Genomic DNA, 21,060 nt, shown 5'->3' with positions numbered 1-21,060 from the left:
CTTAAGATATAACCCACCTGATCCTGGTTTCTTGGTAACTGGGTTAGGTCTCCTTGTAATTTCTTCTACAATAAAAAAAAGAAAGATATTAAAATAATTAAAAATTAAGTTTGTCAGTATTTCATATAAGTAGTCTTCAAGCAGATGACCCTTTTTCTGGTATTGTCTAGATTCTAGAGTATTCTTGATCAGGACAGGGTTGGAACAGATGAGCTCTAAGGTCCTTTCTAAATCTGAGAGTCTATGGTTTTGTTCATTGGTGCAGTTAAAAAGGAGCAGAGAACCAAGAAGCTTGGCAAACCTATGTCAAAAAGAGGTCATGTTCTGATGTTTCTAACTTACATTACAGTCTGCATGGAAGTGTCAGAGTCTTGCAGCCTTTAATACACATGCATATATGATGTATATACATATGTATATATGTATATTACATGTGTGTATATGTGTAGAGATGCTCATAATAATGTATACTGTGCATGTGTAGACACAGATGTATAGATATAACAAGATACTGGAGACAGTGTTGTTTGCTTGCTCTGGAATCACATCCTTATATCCCTGAGAAACTGTCCTAACCCTGTGGTAGACTGAGGCCAAATGGTTATTGACAGCCTAGCCTTCCTATCTCTAGGGAAAGGAAAGGTAGAATGATACAAGCAGACCCACCAGGAAGGACTCAAGATATGCTCCCAAGAAGGAAGCTGTTGTTGACTTTTTGATGCAGAATTATAATCAGCCTAACTCTTTTTTGATGTGGAATTATAATCAATCAAATCTTTTAGTATTTTCTACATGTGTACAGTGGAAAGATCACTTGTTCTGGAGTTAAAGATCTGGGTTCAAATCTAGATTTAGACATGTACTACTCATGTGACCTTGGGAAATCACTTGTGCATTTGTGCCTCAGTTTCCCTACCTGTAAAATGAGAGAAAAGGAACTAGACAGGCTCTGAGGTTCCTTCTCTAGTTCTATGATCCCAAGATTCTGTACCTAAGACTTTAGACAATTTGCAGCTCCTCAAAGACATCATTCTATTTCTTACCTCAATGCCTTTACCCCTGCTGTTCACAGCTAAAATGTTCTCTCTCCTTACCTTGGTCTCTTGGATTTCTTCCCACTCCTTCCAAGGTTTGATTCAAGTGCAGCCTACTATGAGAGGTCTTTTTCTGACCCTATCCTCATTTTTTATTGCTTAACCTCCCCCCTCCCAGTAACTTTCTGTTTACTTTACCCATCTGTGTACCTATTATAACCCTCTCCCAGTACAAACACTTTTACAGCAGGACTGTTTTTGTATTCCCAGAATTTAGCGCGGTGCCTAGAATAGAGTAGGTGCTTGATAACTCCCTTTTTATTTTAATAGAAGACTTCCCCAGAGATCTATAGCTACCTAATAGACAAATACACTGAGGAAACACTTCCTGTTCATCTGCACAGGGAAAATCACTAGGGAACATTCCATTTGCACTATTCTGGTACAAATTAATGTTACTGCAGATTTGCTTCAGACAGTGTTGCTTTTTGTCTTCAAAATGTGTACAGCCATAGGACTGTGGTATAATCAGTCCATTTTCACACCAGTCCCTTTCTACACCCTCTTCTCCTCTACTACCTATGGGCTGTCTCAGAGTTTGAGAAAGGGTGGTATCTTTGTTAGGGCTATTGATAATAGCTATTGCCTGAAAGCCAATCTCCATGATTGTGTTAAGAGTAAACATTTAAAAAGGACGTTGGACTAGGAGTGACAAGACCTGGATTCTAGGCCATCCTCTGCCTCTAACTAGATGTGGGAGTTTTGGAAATTACTTAAAATCATCTGGAACTTGCTTTCCATATGTAATAATAGCAGCCATAGTACTTCAAGATTTACAAAGAACATTACGTGTTATCTCACTTGATCCTCACAGGTAGGTGCTATTATTTGTGTTATTATCCCCATTTTCAGGATGATGAAACTGAGGCTAGAAGAGATTAAGTGACTTGCTCAGGGTCACATAGCCAGTAAATGTCTGAGGCAGAATTTGAACTCAGGTCTTCCTGATTCCAAATCCAGGCTCTATCTATCTACTGTGACACTTAGCAGCCTAATTGAATATAATTCATTTTATAGATAATCACTAAGATGCCTTCCAGTAATAAAATTCTCTAAGGCAGCAGTCATTTAAATATATGTGTGTGTTCACATATACATACATATATACATAAATATGTATGCCTGTGTATATATACATATGCATACGTATATATCTGTATATGCATATAATAGATTTTATATATACATGTACACACATACATGCATGTATTTATTTACATATATGCACACATATACACATATATTTATTTACATATATATTTACACATATACATATGCCTGGCACATGCACAAAGAACAGTGATGGTGTTTCCCTACACCCCCCCACCCCCCACCGCCATGGGAGGAGCTGGAAAACTTGTTTCTGGAAGAGTCACATGATGTGTAATAGAGATGCCTTGGAGAGACTTTGGAGCATAGACATTCTGTACCAGAAATGCTTCCAGTAAGAGGATGGGAGGTACTTTGATTGACTGCAGAGGCATTCGAAAAGGATTAGTGACCAGAGCACTGGACATTTTCTCTTTGGCTCATTCTTTTCTTTGGCTGCACTGTTAGAGTTAAACTCCTTACTTGGCAGAATCTGATAAGGGGAGAGGCATTGGACCATTTCCTTTCAGAGGCCATATGGCTCTGTGAAAATGGACCTTGGTTTTTTGCCTGCCTTAGTATTTATTTCAGTTTTAGGTGAAGGATATTAAATGAAGTACTGTGACCTTAAGATCAATAGACTGAGTGTCCAGGAGTTCTAGTGTCTGGATGTCCCAGCATCCCGACAGCAGGATTTTACAATCAGCTCAGCCTGAATGCCTCAAGGACCAAGAACTGACCTTTTGGGACCCAACCCAGTGGTTGCTGAGACCAGGATTCCTCTGGTAGTCATGCCTCATCTGGATAAGAATTTGGTGGGACCATTGTTATGTAGAAACTATGCCAAGGGATCCGTTCTCCCTATAGACTGTTGTGGGACAGAAGTTCCCTGAGGCAGTGGGGGAAAATGTCTGAACTTTGGTTCTTGCCTATAGATTTAATTAAATGTCCCTTATAAAAACTAATTGTTGTCAAGTAGTAAAATGGCACCTAAGAGTAGGAAGAGTAGGAATTTGAGTAGATAGCAGCGGAGAAAAGACATCCTCCAAAGCCCTCAGGATACTACTAGAACTTAAAAGGGTGGATGTAGCTGGTCTTTCTCAGGGAGAGTGAACCAGACATTACTGAATACACACATATATATGTACTCTCTTTCTCTCTATCTCTCTCTCTCCCTCTCTTTCTCTCTCTCCACACACACACACACACACACACACACACACACACACACACACATATATATATATAAATAATATGTATGTATAATACATATACATGTATAAAATGTATATGTATACACATGTGTATATTTGCATTTATGTATTAACCTACATAAAACATATAACGACTTCAACAGATCTAGCTTCATGAAGATCAATTCAATGATTTTTAAAATTGTTGACATCAAGTTCATGAATTCATAGAAAACAGAACAATTAATACTATCCAAGGAAGAGTGTGTTTCATAAGACTTCATTGCTATAGCTTTGTTTTCTCACAGCCTTGTTCTAAATTTACCACAATAAACATGGACTGGCAACCACAAGCAGATCAGATTTGTGGGGAAGTCCTTTTATCCTGTCCTTAAAGGTGAGGCAACAAGGATACTGGGGTGGGGGTGGAGGGCAGGAGAGACATAGAGATCTCATCTGAGCATCGATTGTTCCAAACGGACAAACTGGGAGAAGAGGAAAAGATTAGATAAAGTAGAAAGAGAAGTATAAGACACCACCAGTTTTCCTCCCAAGATCATTGCCCACAACTGGCTAATCATAGGCCAGACCATGATGAATTTCTTAGGCAGCAGAAAGAAAAACAAAATGTAAGAGACTCAGCTGTGTGGGCGTGAAATTATTCCATAGGAATCTATGAAAGAATTCTACCAAGTATTTTAAAAAAAAAAACTTGAAAGAGGTGAAGGTCAATAAAGGTATTCAAGGCTAGTCTGTATTTTACCTGACCCCCGAGAAGGTAAAAATCTTCTCCCTAAGCTGGAGCCTTTCAAGATCTTTGAGCAAAAGATCCATTTACTAAACCAACTGAACACTGCCTTGAATTTCTGGACAGATGAAGCCTGATATAAACCTCAGAATCCCGAAACTGGTACTGGGGATGTACAGCTTACGACAGCTTGCAATGAATTTGCACCAATTTCACTCGCTCTAACAGGTGGCTAATTTCCACCCATTCCTGGACATTCATCCATTAACTCTTGCTTCAATCTCTAACTATGAGATAGTCTTGTGTGATCATATCCTGAATGCTGAGATTCAAACCCAAGCTCTGTCCATTAGACCATCACAATGGGAGTGGAAAAGATGACAGCTCTTGACAAACTGATGGGATATATAATTTGTGGATGTTGTGTTTAATGCCTCCTGAAATACCTTCATATTCTCAGCCTAGGATACTTGAATTCTATATTCTTTAGTAAGACAGTTACTTACCAGGATCATCAAGAGCATCTGCTAAATCGAAGTCACCTTGACCTATTAGAAAAATAAACATGGTTATGTCACATCTTGATAGAAAAAACTAAACTTTTTTTTTATTTTGCTCTTCCTATATTATATCCATTAACCAATGTTTCTCTGAATTATTCATTTACCATTTCTTTAGTTCCTCTCATGTGTGAAGCACTGTGACAGGAGCTAAGGCAATAGCTACAGTTAAAACTTTTGAAGATCCATCACTAAAAATGATAATATGAGTAAGAGAACTATGCTTCCCTCCCAGGAAATTAGTTTCTCTTTCTTCAGTGTAAAGAGTGCTGGAATTACAACCACAGGAGGTGGATTCAAATTTTGGCCCACCTGTGTGACCTTGAGCAAATTGTTTTCTTTATGTGACTCAGTTTCCCCATCTGCAAAATAAGAGGGTTTGACTAGATGCCCTCTAATGTACCCCTCAGGTTTAAATCTATGATTTCATTAGTTTCATTTTGATCTTATTCCATATCACTTTGTGACCATCTGCAGGCCAATATTCAATTTGATTCAATTAATATGTATAAGGCAAGTACTATGTGTGAGGCACTGTATTAGATATTGGGTATACAAAGACAAAAATGGAACAGTTACTGCCTTCAAGGAGCTTACATCCACTGTCTTGATTCAATCTTCTGCCACAACTCCATTCATAACAATAAGTCTTTTTTTAATGTCTCTTAAACTTGAACATTTCTTTTTTACCATTCGCAGGAATTTGAAGTCTTTAATATCTGAGAATTTTGATATAACCATAACACCTCACCTCCATATTCATGCAAACTATAACTGTGTTTATAGAATATTAAACATCCCAGGATCTCAATTCAAAAGATTTCCTCATTCCTACCATGAAGTAAGACACAAATGTTCTATTTTACAGTTTGGATGGGGAATTGTTAAAGAATTATGCACAGAATCACTTCAGTGCATCGGAACCTGACTAACTTTAAGCTCCCTGGGGATAGAGACAGTCTTATCTAAAGCTTGGATTAAAATGCATTGCTTAATAAGTGGTTCTTGATATTTTTCAATCCACAAGGGTGTCCTGTGTATCCTAGCCCCTTCCTATGTGGTAAGATCTTGACTTTGGGCATTTATATTTGGGACTTTATATACCAGATGGGTTAGTCACTAAATAAAGAAAAGGAATCTCTTAAGCATTCCCTGGAAATGAGAAATGAGTGTTTCTCCAAAGTCTAAGCTACTCTCGAGGGGCAGGTTAGGCATTTGGGGAAGGTGCACCTAATCTTAGAACAGTGGTTCTTAACCAGGGGTTTATAAGCTTTTAAAAAATATGTATTTTGATAGTTGTATTTTAACATATTTGGTTTCTTTTGTAATTCTTCATATGTAAATCACAAAATATGTAAATCACAAAAATGTTATTGCAACAGCCTGCTGGTGAGACTACCTGTCTCAAATCTTTCTCCACTCTAATCCAACCTCCATTCAGCCACTGAAGTGATTTTCCTAAAGCAGAGGTCCAATCATGTGACAGCCCCCTCCCCCCAACTCAGTAAACTCTACTGACTTCCCCATTGACTCCAGGACCAAATACAAAATGCTCTGTTTGACATTCAAAGCCCTTCATTATCTATTCCCCTATTACCTTTCCAGTCTTCTTATACCTTACTCCCCAATGAGAACTCTTTGATCCAGTTACATTGGCCTCCTGGCTGTGCCATGAACAAGACAACACATCTCAGCCCTGATTATTTTCTTGGGCTGTCTCCTACTCCTGGAACACGTTCCTTCCTCTGTTCGGCATACTGACCTCCCTGTATTCCTTTAAGTCCCAACTAAGGTCTCGTCTTCCACAGGTAGCCTTTTCCAACCCCTCTTAATTCCAGTGCCTTTCCCCTGTCAATTCCCTCTTATTTATCCTCTGTATAGGTTGCTCTGTGCATATTTGTTTGAATATAGTCTCCCCCCATTAGATTGGAAGCTTCTTGAGGGCAAGGACTGTCTTCTACCTCTTTTTTGTATCCCAACACATAGTGGGTGCTTCATAAATGTTGAATGATTGATTTAAATACTTATGTGAGTTTGAGTAAGCATGTAAAATGACCTGGGAGTCCTTTCCTGCTGGTAAAACTAGGATATAATCCTGTGACTTAAGACCACCTCATTAACTAAATAATGAAACTCTGAAGTTGTAACCAAGAGAGACTACTCAACAAGTAGGGGATTGGTGTGGGGTGTGGAGAAAATCATTAGGAGAAGTTTAAGCAAAGGAATTGAAATGTGATCATGAGTCACTTTGGGTGGAGCAGATGGCTGCATTACTCATACATGCTACAAGAAATGAGGAAGCACCATCATTCCTCCTGATCTGAACTGAGGCTTTGTATGTTTACACAGGCCAGCAGATAATATCAAAGTCACAGATGGTCCTGCTGCTTTGGAGGGAATGCATTTATTCTGGGGCGACACTTTCTAAGGAACCACACAACTCAACCCCAGGTTTCTTGTATATTGAATGTTAGATTTAAATATTTTACCATATTCAGACATGTTTGGATTGATTTTCTTATGGGTGGAGGAAAGGATTTGGACAATCAGAATACCTGGCTACATTATCATTAATTAACATTCATTAATTCTTTAATTCATTCAACATTTATTAAGTATGTATGAGGAGATGGTACTCCTAGGCCTCTAATATCCTTTCAAGCTCTAAATCTGTAATTTAATAATTCTCTGCTGTAGAACCCAGGTCAGTAAGTTAGGTAGGTTTTTTAGGAGATTCAGTCTAGAGATAAGATACAGGATCCATTCGGGAAATACGGCAGCTAGGTGTCAGGTATAACAGACAGCAGCACTGGATTTGGAGTCAGAAGGACCTGTATTTGAACCTTTGCCCACACGCTTAGTAAACTGAGTGACCTTGGGTAAATCCTTTAGTCTCTCTGAGCTTCAGTCTCCTCGTCTGTTGATTGCCAGTAAATAGGGGGATGTTACCTTGGAGTTAATGTAAGGATAGAAGGAGACTGCGTATGTAAAAATGCTTTGCAAAATTTTAGAGTCAACAAGCATTTATTAAGGACTTTCTATGTGCCAGTTACTGTGTTCAGTTCTAGGAATACAAAGGACGGTGCCTGCCCTCCAGAAGCTCACATTCTAATAGGAGAGGCAACATCCAAATAACTACATGCATACAAGTATATAGAGTGTATATAGAAGTTAATCTCAGACTGGAGGGCTTGGGACGCTTAGGAAAGGCTTCTTGTTCTGAAGGAATTCAGAGAAGCTAGGAACTCCAGGCATGCTCTGTGTGTGTGTGTGTGTGGGGGGTGTGGTTCAGACATTACAAAGCCCTATATGAAGAGCAGGAAGCAGGGTAATGTAATGTATTTACAGCATGTATAGGAAAGAAAAGCACTATATATTTGAGTTATTAATATTAATTATGGTAATATTATTAATTAATATTAGCATTATTATCACACACATACACATTATTATATACATACATATACACATTATTATGCACATACACACATACATTATTATACACAATATACATTATTATACACATACAACCATCTTATGCATTCCCCCTTCCATATTTTTGCTTATGCCCATGAGTTGGAGGTACTATGCACTGGAGATAGAAAAGCAAAAGGAAATAATATCTACCCCCAAGGACCTTTATTTGCCTTTTTTGCCTCTTCACGTACCCAGCTTATGTCCCATTTCTTTCATGAAGCTTCTACGGACAACCTCAACCTACAACCACCTCCTACTGGTCTTTCCACATGCAGAATAGTATGCATTGTTTGAACTACCTATCTGAAATATCATATCCTGGTTCTTTTAACAAGGACAGTGATAATAATAATCAGCATTTATATATTGCTTTAATAAAGGTTTGCAAAGTGCTTTATAGATGTTACCTCACTTTTACCCTCACAACAACTTTATAGAATAGGGTCTATGATCATCCCCATTTTTCAGATGAGAAAACTGAAGCATTCAGAGGTTAAGGGTCAGACAAGTAGTAGTAATGTGAACTCAGGTCATTGTGACTGCAGCCCCAGCCTTCCATCTACTATGTTTTCTTGCTAGATATCTGGTAGGTGTGTATTTCTTTCTTAACTATGGAGTTAGACTAGGTGATGAATGAGGAGACTTGCACCTCTGGAATTCAGTTTCTGTGATTCTCCATCTCTGTTGCAGGTTTTGTTGGTTGAATAGCAGGGCAAAGAAGGAGTTCACCTCATGATCCTCTCTACTCCCTGCCAGAGGCAAGTAGTGGTCCATTGGATACAACTCTAGTGGACTCTGGCCAAGAAGACTTGGGTTCAAATTAGCCTCAGATACTTCCTAGCTACGTGACTCTGGGCACAGATTAGTAAATTACTGATAATATAAAATACAGTTAATAAACCTCAGAGAGTAATAAAACCCAGTTCTGAACCTCAATTTGCCTCAGTATCCTCGTCTATAAAATGAGGACAATGATGGCACCTACCTCCGGGGGTTATTGTGAGGACCAAATGAGATATTTGTACATGACAGCACAGCGCCCAGCAGGTAGTAGGGATTATATAAAAATTTATTCTCTTCCCTCATAGGACACAAAAGCAGTTAACTAAAATAGGTGCATTCAAGAGGGTGGTTATTGACAAGGAGGATCAGAGAAGATCATGAATAAAGATTCCATTTTAAGTGGGCTTTAAAAGGTGAGTGGTAATGCAATAAGAAAAGAGAGTTGGGGGGCGAATATTACCAGGGTAGCCAAGAGCATAAACAAAGACGTAGAGTTGTCACAGAACATTGTTGTTGGATTTTCGTTTTGGTTTTTTTGGGCTGGAGGGCGGGGGTAGAGAGAAGGCTCATTTGACTGCAGTTCTATAGTAAATATGGAGGAATACGGTGAAACAAAGATGGACAAGGAGAGGAGTTTCAATTGTGGAGGGCTTCGAATTCCAAGCAAAGAAGTTTGACCTTAGTCAATAGGCAGGCAACAGGAAGACTGCTGAGGTACTGAAATAAGCTCCAATCATTAAAAATTGACTTCAAGAGTCATAGTTGCCACTCAGATCAAGAGACAGGGAACTGGAAACCAAATCCTGTCCTTTTGTCTTCCATCAATAACCTTAGTGATATTTGATCAATTAAACAAATAATTCAAGTCAGCAAGCATTTATCAAATTCAATACATACAAGGCCCTGGGCAAGATACTAGGGTTGAAAGACAAATATGAAACCATTCCTGCCCCCAAAAAGCTCACAGTCTTTGGAATCGAGTGCTTCTATTACTCTGATTCTTCAATTCCTAAAGGAAATAAAAAATATTTTCTCAACCAATATTGTTCCATTATTGGCCATTATTGATTTTTAACATTGAATATCATCAGAATATAAATTTTTAGAATTGGAAAATGTCAGAATTGGACAAAAGCTTGGATATCGTTCATTTCAACTTCCATATTTTATAGATGAAGAAACTGAGGCTTTGAAAGGAATAATAATAACAATAACCATAACAATAATGACTAGTTAACATTTCTTTAGTGCTTACGAGGTGAGAGAAATGATCATTAATAACCAATGATTTGGGGAGATCCAGAATTTCCCCCTTTTTAAAGTCCTGATTTCAAAAGTTCAGTCTCTTGAAGGACATTACTGATAATGGTATTGGATTGACTTTCTTAACAGATTTTAACAGATCCCACCCAGGTGGGGAAGCCATTGTGCTCTACTCAGGTTTGGGTGGGAATAAATAATTTTAATAGATTGCCAAAGTCTGGGTGTAACTTAGAAGCCAATGACATAAATCAAAATTCACTTGAATAGGTTTAGTCCCTCATTGTAATATTCATTCTCTCATTAATTATTAACCAATCAGGGTTGATCGCCACCCTCAGGAACACTTCTCTTCCAAAGCACATATAAGCCTGAGTCTACCACCATGATTATCTTTGGTCTAAGAGAGAAACAGCCAAATGACCATTCTTTTATTAATAAACATATTGGCATTATTAATAAAATTATTAAATTACCCAGAAATCATTTCTCTTGAACTTTTTAAACACCACAGAGGTCATGTAATCTCTGTTATTGGGGAGGCCAAGGATGGCAGGTCTCTTGAACTCAGGAGCTCTGAGATGCAGAGGGCCATGACAATCAAATGTCTGCACTAAATTTGTACTAATATGGTGAGCTCCAGAAGCAGGAGACCAACCGCGCTGCCAAAGGAGGGATGAACTGGCCTAGGCTGGAAACAAAGCCAATAGTTGAACCAGCTTTTGAGCACTTGGTCACTGGACTTCCACTCTAGGAGAGATGGGGAGAGAATGTCTTTTTAATTTTTTTTTAAGTTTTAGAATGGGCAGGACCCCTTTGATTTTTGCCTTTAGTTTTAAAAATTACATTGAAGGTTTTTACATATATTATCCCCAGTGCCTAGCACAGTGTCTTATGTATTGTAGATACTTAAAAACATTTGTTCAGTGACTGACAGAAAAGTGACCTCAGAGACCCTCCTAGGAAACAGTAATTTTGAAAAGTTTCTCTTTGTTATAAATTCATAACTTTTGTGCATAGTTATTGAGATGGTGTTAAGTCATCGGGAACAGATTTAAAGCTGGAAAGGACCTTAGAGGCCATCAAATCCAACCTTCTTATAGGTGCTTTATAAATGTTTCTTGAATGAATTAAAGTCCAACATCCTCCTTTTCCAAACTCACTGGAGTTAGAGGTAAAATTAATAAGTTTATTACTTTGCCCCAGTTAAAAAATGGGGGAGTTAAGATTAAAACCTGTCCTCTCACTCAAAATTCTGCACACTTGACACTACCTAGTACTTCCTCAGTATGATTAATAAAACTGAGTTCTGATAAAATTGTGTTTCACCATTGTGAAAATATTCTTTCTGGACCCTCCAGCAATGAAGTTTCTCTGGATAGAGGCCAAGCTATGGTACCTTGAATAAAATTATGTTAAAGTCAGATTCCAAGGTCTTCCTAGTAGGATATTTCATTATTGTAATGGCTACTTATATCCCTACTAATCAACTGAGATTGTAAAGAATTTTGCAAAGTTAAGTGTGGGATAATTGCTATCAGTAATGAAGCCTTGAACACTCCCACTGACAATAAAGGACAATAACCATATGGGAAAGGTTAGTGATCACATGGTGAACAAATGAAACTGTGGGGATAGCTAAACCATCAATTTTCATTGAATTATTTAGTTTGTATGGGAAGAAAAAGAGTAGCCTCTTGAAAGCTCAGAGGAGAAAAGGGAAGAAGTAAAAAATATATCTACTGACTAATTTTTTTTTTCTGCCAGCTGAATTTGTTAGCAACCGAATGTTAATTTTGTATTTCAGTCATGTCTGACTCTTTGTCATCCCATTGAGATTTTCTTGACAAAGACATTGGATTTGGTCGCCATTTCTTTCTCCAGATGATTTTACTGATGAGGAAACTGAGGCAAGCAGCATTAAGTGACTTGCCCAGGGTCACACAGCTAGTAAAGGTCTAAGGCTGGATTTAAACTGAGGTCTTCCTGGCTCAAGCCCTGCCCTCTATCCACTGAGCCACTTAGTTACCCTAATGTTAATTCACATCTGATTTATTCATGTCAGTATATTCAAATTGAATATCAATTGAAATTTGAGGACAAATGTAAAAACTATTTTCCTCTTATATGTCCAAAACATCTTCTTAATAAGTATTTGTATTTTCAAAAATTGTCATTCTTACCCATGGGATTTAAATTACTTTAGTATTAAAGTAATTTATCAATTTAGATCTTTTCCGCTATGGTCTGTTGTTGGGCACATGGCTATCATAAAGTCACTTTGCAAATCTCACACCTATCTTGGCAATACCTTTCAAGGATTCTATAAAGAAATTTAAAAATTTTACATATCTGTAGCAGGAATTTCAATTGGATGGGAGCGAAATATTACTTCAGTCAGAATACTGTTTAAATTTCCTACCTCTCCAGTCTCCTCAAACCTTACTCCAGATACTCTATGATTCCAACAACGTTGACCTATTTGCTATGTCTTGAACCTGAAGCTTCATCTCTAGACTCTGCACCTCTTCTCTTTGGCTGTCCTCATGCTTAGAATGCTATCTCTCTCCATATCCAACTCCTGAATTCCCTGGCCTCCTTTAAGACTTCAGTCACACCTTCTATGAGAGGCCTTTCCCACCCCACCCCCACCTCAGTTCCTTCCCTCTGATACTGCCTTGCATTTACCCAGTGTATGTCTTGCACATGTGCATAGCTTATTGTGTGTCATCTCTCCCACTAGAATGTGAACTCTTTGCAGTCAAGACCTGTTTTTGTGTTTCTCTGTATCCCCAGTGCTTAGTACAGTATCTGGCACATAGTAAGTGCTTAATAAATGATAATTGCTTGACTGACTGATTCAATTGTTTCCAAAAGATACATTGATTCTATTATAGTTCAAACTGGTTTACTTGCTGTTTGTGCTATGTAGTTGAGTTTGTGTGTTCAGTTAAAGAAAAAATAAAGATTGGCATTAATTTGATTCACTATTCAGTTTATTTCTTACTCTTTACAGGGACAGCTGGCTTCTGGCACTCATACGCGGGTTCAGTTTTCTACCTGTGACACTGACTAGCTGTAACCTCTCTAAGCCTCAGTTTCCTAATCTGTAAAATGGAATAACAATGACTTATCAGGTTGATGTGAGGCTCAAATGAAGTTTTACTTAAAATTTAAATATTGTATAAAATGTTAGTTACTATTACTTTGAAAGATCTATTATTTCATCAGTCTAGGTCATGCTTCCACTGTAACAGATCCCAGAGGAGACTTTAGAGGCTGGGTAGGGAAGAGCCTTTCCATTCAAGGGAGTCATGGCCAAGGACACAATTTCAAATCACTTCTAGCCATTGAGATGGAGGGTGAAAATAGAGAAGGAAAACATGACCCTTTTGAGGTGACCTGAAAGATAGAAGAGGACTTTTTAAAGATGCCAGAGAAGATGTACCTTCAGAAAGCCTGAGGCTCCCACACCCAGAGCTAAGGTTGGGGAGCTGGTTCTAGAAGGGTTGAGACATCTACTAATCTTGCCAAACTACCCTAGCTTGAAAGCATAGGCTTGAAACCAGCCTCCGGCCCAGATAGGACTGGACTGACACTGTAAACAAGGGCTTAAAGCAGTTCAGTCAGCAATATGTAGGAAACCAAGAAATATTAAGGCTGAGTTATTTTCCTGTCCATATGCAGGGAAGACAGGATTAATGGCTACAACTTCTGTAATTCTGTAACATTGTGCTACGGGTTTCCTTATTGGGGTAGGTGTAGATCCCTTAAACAAAAGAGCAGAACAAAGGGAGAAGAGGAAAGAGAGCATGACTCCTTTGCTGAAGATAAAATAGTAGAGGAGCTCAGCTTGGCAGGAGGTGATTGTAATGAAATGCTGGCTTACTGATGAGAGAAAAATTGGGTTTAGTGGCTACCACATGACACACTAGGAGCTGATGCAGGGAATTCCAGTAGAGTTGTTCCAAGTGTAGAGGTGCCAAAAAGCCAAGGGACCAGGTTATTTACTCCCTATTCACCCTGTGGAAAGGTTGGTATGAGAGAAGCAATATGATGTATCGATCAAATCTGATCAGTCCATAAACAATTATTAAGTGCTTCCTGTGTGTAAGGTGATACAAAAATAAAAATGAAATAGTCCCTGCCCTCAAGGAGTTTACATTTTATGAGGAAATCAGCAAGTGCTTAAATATATATTATATATATATATACATATACATATATATGTATTTAAAATATAAACAAGATAGATACAAGGTAAATCAGAGGAGCAGGGGGGAGGAAAGAGAACTAGGAGATAGTAGGATCAGAAAGGACATCAAGTAGAAGGTGTCACTTGAAGACAGTCCCAAAGAGACTCTAAAAGGCAAGAGAGAAGAGGGAGTCACAAGGCGTCACATTCCAGGTATGAGGCACAGCCACTACAAAAGCAAGATAGAAAGTGCCCTGGCTTTGTGGTCAGGGAACCTGAGTCCTAATAATTACTACCTGGGTAAGCTAGGGCATGTCACTTAATCTCTCTCTTAGGTTCAGTTTATTCATCTGTAAAATGAGCTGGTTGGACTAGATGACCCCTGAGGTTTAAATCCCATGATGCTAAGTCCATGTCAGAGAACAGAAACCTTGGAGATATGTGGGTATCATCGTCTCTCAGAGATTCAATTGACCTCCAGATTGAACACCACCAGTAAAGATTTTAGAGACTGCTTGATGTCCTAGTAGTTTTTATTCTCTGTTTAGAAACCTATTTACAGCTTTATAACATGCTGTGGAGACTCACAGCCTACTGTACTCTGAAGAGAGACAGTAGACTTCAAGTAAATTGAGTATTTTTCTTCCAGTCTTAGCAAAATGAAACCAAATTACAGAAAGTGTTTATTTACCAACGCAAAAACTCCCCATTACACTTGAGAGCAAGATGGCCTCCTTTGACACCAGCAAGATTAATGACAATTTTGTGTTTGTATTTTTTTTGGCATTAAAAGAGAATTGTGGGTGTTTTTTGGAGAATTAGTGCTCTGACTCCCCTCTAAACTGAATTGCTTGATCATAAATCACTTTTTGAAAAGGATAAGCAACTTAAAACAATCTAGTCAAGGCCATCAGGCACTTAAGCACTTCCTGAAACAGTCATATCCAGCAGTCAAAGGTGGACATGCCAAGTGTGTGGTTTATGGTAATAGAAAAATTAGAAAAGAAGAGAAAAAAAGACTTTAATAGCTCCTTCTCTGTCCTGAATAGCTCAGGGGCAACAAACATCACCGAAAGTATTTTTGACTGTGATGCGTAGGCCTGAGTAATGTTGTTCAGCTGTTGCCAAGAAAACCCTTTATCACCACTTGAAGTGTTTTAAAGATATTGTAGGAGTGTTTGCATTTTAGTCGAGTAGGCATAGAATGCATCCTTCATTACAATGACCTTGAAGATTCCTAGTGATTATAATTTTTCTTAATGACAGAGTATGAGGAGTAGTCATTTCCCTGTCCTAGTCTTCCTAGAAGGAGCACATGGCCAATAAGAAAAGTGTCATGACCTTGAACTCTAAAACAGAAAACTTGATTTCAGTCCTGTGATTTTTTTCTTGATTTTTATCGGGAACATTCTATTAAAGAAAACCCTTTCTATATTACATAATAATCAAAACACAAAGTCTTCAGTCTTCATGATTTAATATAAAATTATAAAAAGGCAAAACCAATACACAGTGTCTCAATTTAGGTCAATGATAATAATCCTGGAGCCTTGATAAGATAAGACGACTTATGCCTTTCAAGATTATGTAGCTGGTTCTGCTGGATAGACCTCACTGCTGATTGGCCTTGGTAAATGAAGTGACCTTGAGGAAGTAGTTTGATTTCTATAACAGCAAACATCATAAGGATAGCATAAGGACTAATAAGGGGAAAGGGTATTGTTGCTGTTAATACTATTATACTTATGGAGCAACTATATGCTCTAGTAACTATAGGGGGAAAAAAGCAATAAAATGCTGAATGGAAGACTATTAAAAATTAGATATATGTGATGGAAAATCATGGCTACTGAGTATAGTTTCTTGTACAAAACACAATTAGATGCTATATTTAGGAACATGGATAAGAGTCAGTTGTTGGATTCATTTCCTTTCAAATTTATATGAAGCCCATCTCTTGTTCAATATAATTTCAAACCCATTCAGTTTTTAGAAGTAAGATGAATTAAAGTCAGGTAAAGTAGACATGACCCATTTTTTTTAAAAAAATTACTTCTCATGAATAGTAAGAAATGACAATAGGGTTATTTTTCTCACCTTTACAAAGTGCGTTGAAAAATGTGATTTTGGTCAATTGATCAACAAATATTTATTAAGTGATTACTATGACCCCATCACTGTGCTAAGTGCTGGAAATACAAAGACAGAAGTGAAATAGTCCCTGCCTTCAAAGAGCTTACCTTCTACCAAGGGAATCAACATAGTCTGTACCCATATTTGTAAAATCATTTACAAAATATAGGCAAAAAGAACAGAAGCTAATTTGGAGGAAGAAAGTACTTGCAGTTGTGAGGATCAAGGAAGAATTCATAGAGAAGATGTTGGTGGCACTTGAAGGAGGTAGGAGCAAGAAGTCACAGAATTCCAGATATGGAAGTCATTTAGTACAAAGATACAGAGATGACAGATCATCATCTATCATGAGTGAGGAACAGTAAGAAAGCCAGTTTGATTGGACCATAGAGTGTGGGAAGAGCACATTGTGTAAAAAGACTAGAAAGAGAGGTCGGGGCTTATCTTATCCTCCAGAATGCATATTCCACTAATTTGTTGTTAATTGGGAAATCAAGACAGCTAGGTGGTAGGGTAGATAGAGCACCCCACCTGGAGTCAGGAAGAACTGCGTTCAAATGTGGCCCCAGATACTTATTAGCTGTGTGACCCTGGGCAAGTCACTGAACCCTGTTTGGCTTGGTTTCCTCATCTGTAAAGTGAGCTGGAGAATGAAATAGCAAACCACTCCAGGATCTCTGCCCAGAAAACCCCAAATGGGGTCAAGAAGAGTCAGACACAACTGAAACAACTGACCAACAACAAAGACAAAATATTACCAACACTGTCTTCCATCTAAAAGTAATTCGCAAAGCTCAAAATGCTACATAAATATGAGCTATTGTTACTATTATTACATAGTAATTATGTTATAACATCATAAACTATATATTACTAAGATAGATATATGTAGTAAACTATTATATTGGAACTTGGAAAATGCTATTTAAATATAAAATAAGGATTCATTGAAGGTTCTTCCTGAAATTTTCCAGGTAGAGAGGTTCCTTTGGGGCAGGTTTAAAAAGGTAACTCTTTAGGAAATCCTTGGCTTTTTTCTCATTGGACTAGTTAATCAGATATCCCTCCCAGGGTGAAAGCAATTCATCAACACCTAACTCCCACTTATGCAGTATTTTTAACTAAGCAAAATAAAGCCAGCCTTTGCTAGAGGTCATTAATCTATAACTCCCAAGTGACAGCACCTGTCACTTTCTGGATTACTCCCTCTTATTCCACAGAGTTAAAGACGTAGTTCAAAACCTGAAGCCATTCTACTCTTCCAGATTTATTTCACATTATTCTCCTATACTCTACCAACAGATTGGACCAGTCTTGCTCCCAACAGAGCTCTTTCTTTGTTTCTATTCACATTATTCCCCCTTTGATTCCCACTCTTCCTTCTTTTTACTTGTTAAATTCCTACCTTTATTTTAAAGTCCATATCCCATGTCACCTCACTTTTGATCTTTCCCTAATCTTCTTAATCATTCACCACCTTCTGACTCAGACTTCACATATCACTTGGATTTGTAACTCTGTTGAACTAAAGCCAGGATCAGAAAACTATGTTTTCCTGCTGCCTGTTTATGTACAGCCTGGTTGCTAAGAATGGTTTTGACATTTTAAAATAAGTTTGAAATGTCCAAACCATTCATAACTCGAGAGATTTGGCCCTTGGGCTGTAGTTTGCCGTCCCCTGTACTAAAGTTGTATCTGTATGTATGTATGTTGTATCTTATCCCCACACTAGACCATCAAGTCCTAGAGAAAAGGGAGTCATATCCCATCTAAACTTTCAGCTTCAGCACCTAGCACACTACTCTGCATATGGTAAATGCTTAATAAATCTTTGTTATACAGTTATAATTGGCCAACATCCTCACTGTTTATACTTTATGTGTTTCTAATCAGTACAATTTTCTTAAATAGGCTAAGCTACTCTCTGAAAACAAACAATAAAAAGAATGGGGGAAAATGTATGTCTAGATAAGAGATCTTTCATCCTGAAACCTTTGGAAGGAAAATCTCTTAGATGATTTTATTAAACTCATGTATTCAATGGAGCCTTTACGACCTATTTAAAATGTCACATCCCAATTGCAGAAAGTGTGAGGGAAAAAATTGCCATATGCAAGTACTTACAGACAAAAATTTTGAAACAAATGAATTAAAACTAAGATATATCTAACACATGTATTATATATAACACACATATAATATACATACATATATCCATCTGTATGTATGTGTATGTATGCATGTATATGTATACCATGACCAAAATGCAGATGGGAACCCTAGGGTACTTGAGATTTCAAATTATTGACTTTCCAGATACACATCTAGATACAGTGACTATATTTTGACCCAGTTATATTAAATGCACCCCACCCCATAAAGAATGTACTTGGTTAATTGGCACCAGGTTAGGCAAAAAGTCTTTAGGTATGCCCAAGGTTTACCTTGAGATATTTCTTCCAGGTGAAGGTTGGTTTGAGTTGTAAGGAAGGACTCCCATGTGGCAAGGCACTCTTCATAGTAGCTGATACTTTTCTCAGCCATATCTGTAAACACCAACTTGATATCCTTTAGCATGTTTTGTTTCCATCTGTCCCAATAAACTTTCAGAGCATTCCACCTTATCTTCTAGTTTTCTCATCTCTTCTGTAAGCAACTTCTTTTCAGCCTTTTTGTATATCAAAGCTGCAACTCTGGAATGCAGTTCTGCTTAAATTTGGTCTCTTCTTTTCATAACTCCCATTAATGTTTCGTTACATACTCAGGTGGAACTGGAACCACTGTCTTTGAAAGGTCAAATATTTGTCTTCCAGTGACCTTACGACACTTGTCAATGCAGCTGGCCACACTTTTCAGGGAGTCAACCAGATCCTCTTCCCATGCAGAACACCAGGTGTAGATTGATAGATATTCCTTCATTTCCTCAAAACACTCCTTTTCTTCCTTGTAAATTCTGTGAGACATTTTGTCTATTAAGTTTATCTCCTGGCTAAATGTTCCCACATAATAATTCCTCTGGGTGTTTTTAAACTCCTCTCACTGAGTATGCTACAGCTCTGACTGTCTGCTCCATCCTGCTAAGCAATCCAGCACCTTATTTCTTGTGCAAAGAGGGTTCCCAGGCTCACGCAGTAAGAAAAACTTTGAAGTCTTCATTAAAAGTTAAAGTCAGGAGATCAGCAATTCGATTTAAGAATTCATGCTGTACCTTTCTTTAAGTCTCAGTGAAGTCATCATTAAACCATTCCACCATGCCTTTCATTATGAATTTTTCAGGCAAAGGAGGACTAAGGAGGGTGGAACATGCTTCTTCAAGTTTTCCATTTAACCAAAGGAAATCTTGATAACATCTTTGAACTTCAAATTCACTAGAATCAAATTCACCCAGAGATGTCTTAGTTGTAACTCTGTAGGTGATGAAAGTTTCAATTGTACTAATGTGGCTTTTGGGATCAACTGTAATGAAAAGGTCCATCAAGTCTGGCTTGTCTTCAAACTTGTATTGGTTTATCATGGATAAAGAGGACGCCGACATCAAAGGACTAAAAGAGTTCACGTCCTTCGGGGAGGCATCCTTTTTGAAGACCTCCACATCACCCTTGTCCTCATCTAGGTCCAGGACCTCGACTTTGGCAGAACTACTGCCTTAAGGAGGCCACTGGGGCTCTCCCGGCTGCCTGCCCCACCGCTGAGGCACTGCCACCCATTTTGGGTGATTTTAAAGTGTGAAAATAAAAGCTGCTATTGTTTGATCCCTTGGGAACAAGCTTGAAAAGATGAAACTTTTGACAAATTCCATCATCTCCCAGACAAGGCATGCTAAAATACACAGGGCTACAAATCATCTATGATCTTACATATTTTCAATTAGAAGCAGGTGATTAAAAATTACAAAAACAGAATCATCTAGATAATTGGGTGAAATATGCCCATTTGTAATTCAAATAGAAACAAAATAGAAATTTATTTATTTCAGGGCCAAAGAAGAGATTTTTTTTTTCTCTTGCCGATTAGTAACTGCATTTTGTAGCTCCATTTCCCAGTTCTCTAATTGGTTTTCTGGTCTCCACCCACCATTAAAAATATAATAAGTAAACTCTCTCCATTTTTTAAATCAAATCTCTTTCCAATTGGTATATTGCACTAGGTAGAAACTGGTTTGGAGAAAGGAGAAAAGAGGTTACAGAAGAGAAGTCCACACCTAAACAAACATCCCCCAAATTATATCACACCTGTTACCTTGAATGTGAATTAGAAAGCACAGGAGCATGAAGAAGCAGATTTTCTGCCATCTTTCCATGGTCTTCAATGGAGGAAACTTCAACAGCTGCTATTTCCAAAAAAGCAACAATATTCAAAACCCCGCCCGCCTTTGTGGATGTCTAGTCTTCAAGTGTAGATATGACAGAAGGGGCGAGCTACGTAGCACACAATTCTTTAAGTAGGGAGCATTAGCGAGAGCAGCATTCCGCCTTCACCAAAACCTCATAGACTTGTCAGGAGTATTCTAAGTCAGGACAGCCAAGGA

The 21,060-nt window shown here is 38.0% G+C and overlaps 1 pseudogene; it reads right to left on the bottom strand.

Moving 5' to 3' along the window:
- The window catches only part of LOC118837253, a 72,276-nt pseudogene extending 51,444 nt beyond the window's left edge, over positions 1-20,832 (bottom strand).
- Positions 20,833-21,060: the final 228 nt, after the last annotated feature.

Source organism: Trichosurus vulpecula, chromosome 2 (genome assembly GCF_011100635.1).
Source record: "Trichosurus vulpecula isolate mTriVul1 chromosome 2, mTriVul1.pri, whole genome shotgun sequence".
Lineage (NCBI taxonomy): Eukaryota > Metazoa > Chordata > Mammalia > Diprotodontia > Phalangeridae > Trichosurus > Trichosurus vulpecula.
This window is presented reverse-complemented; position numbering and strand designations above follow the sequence as displayed.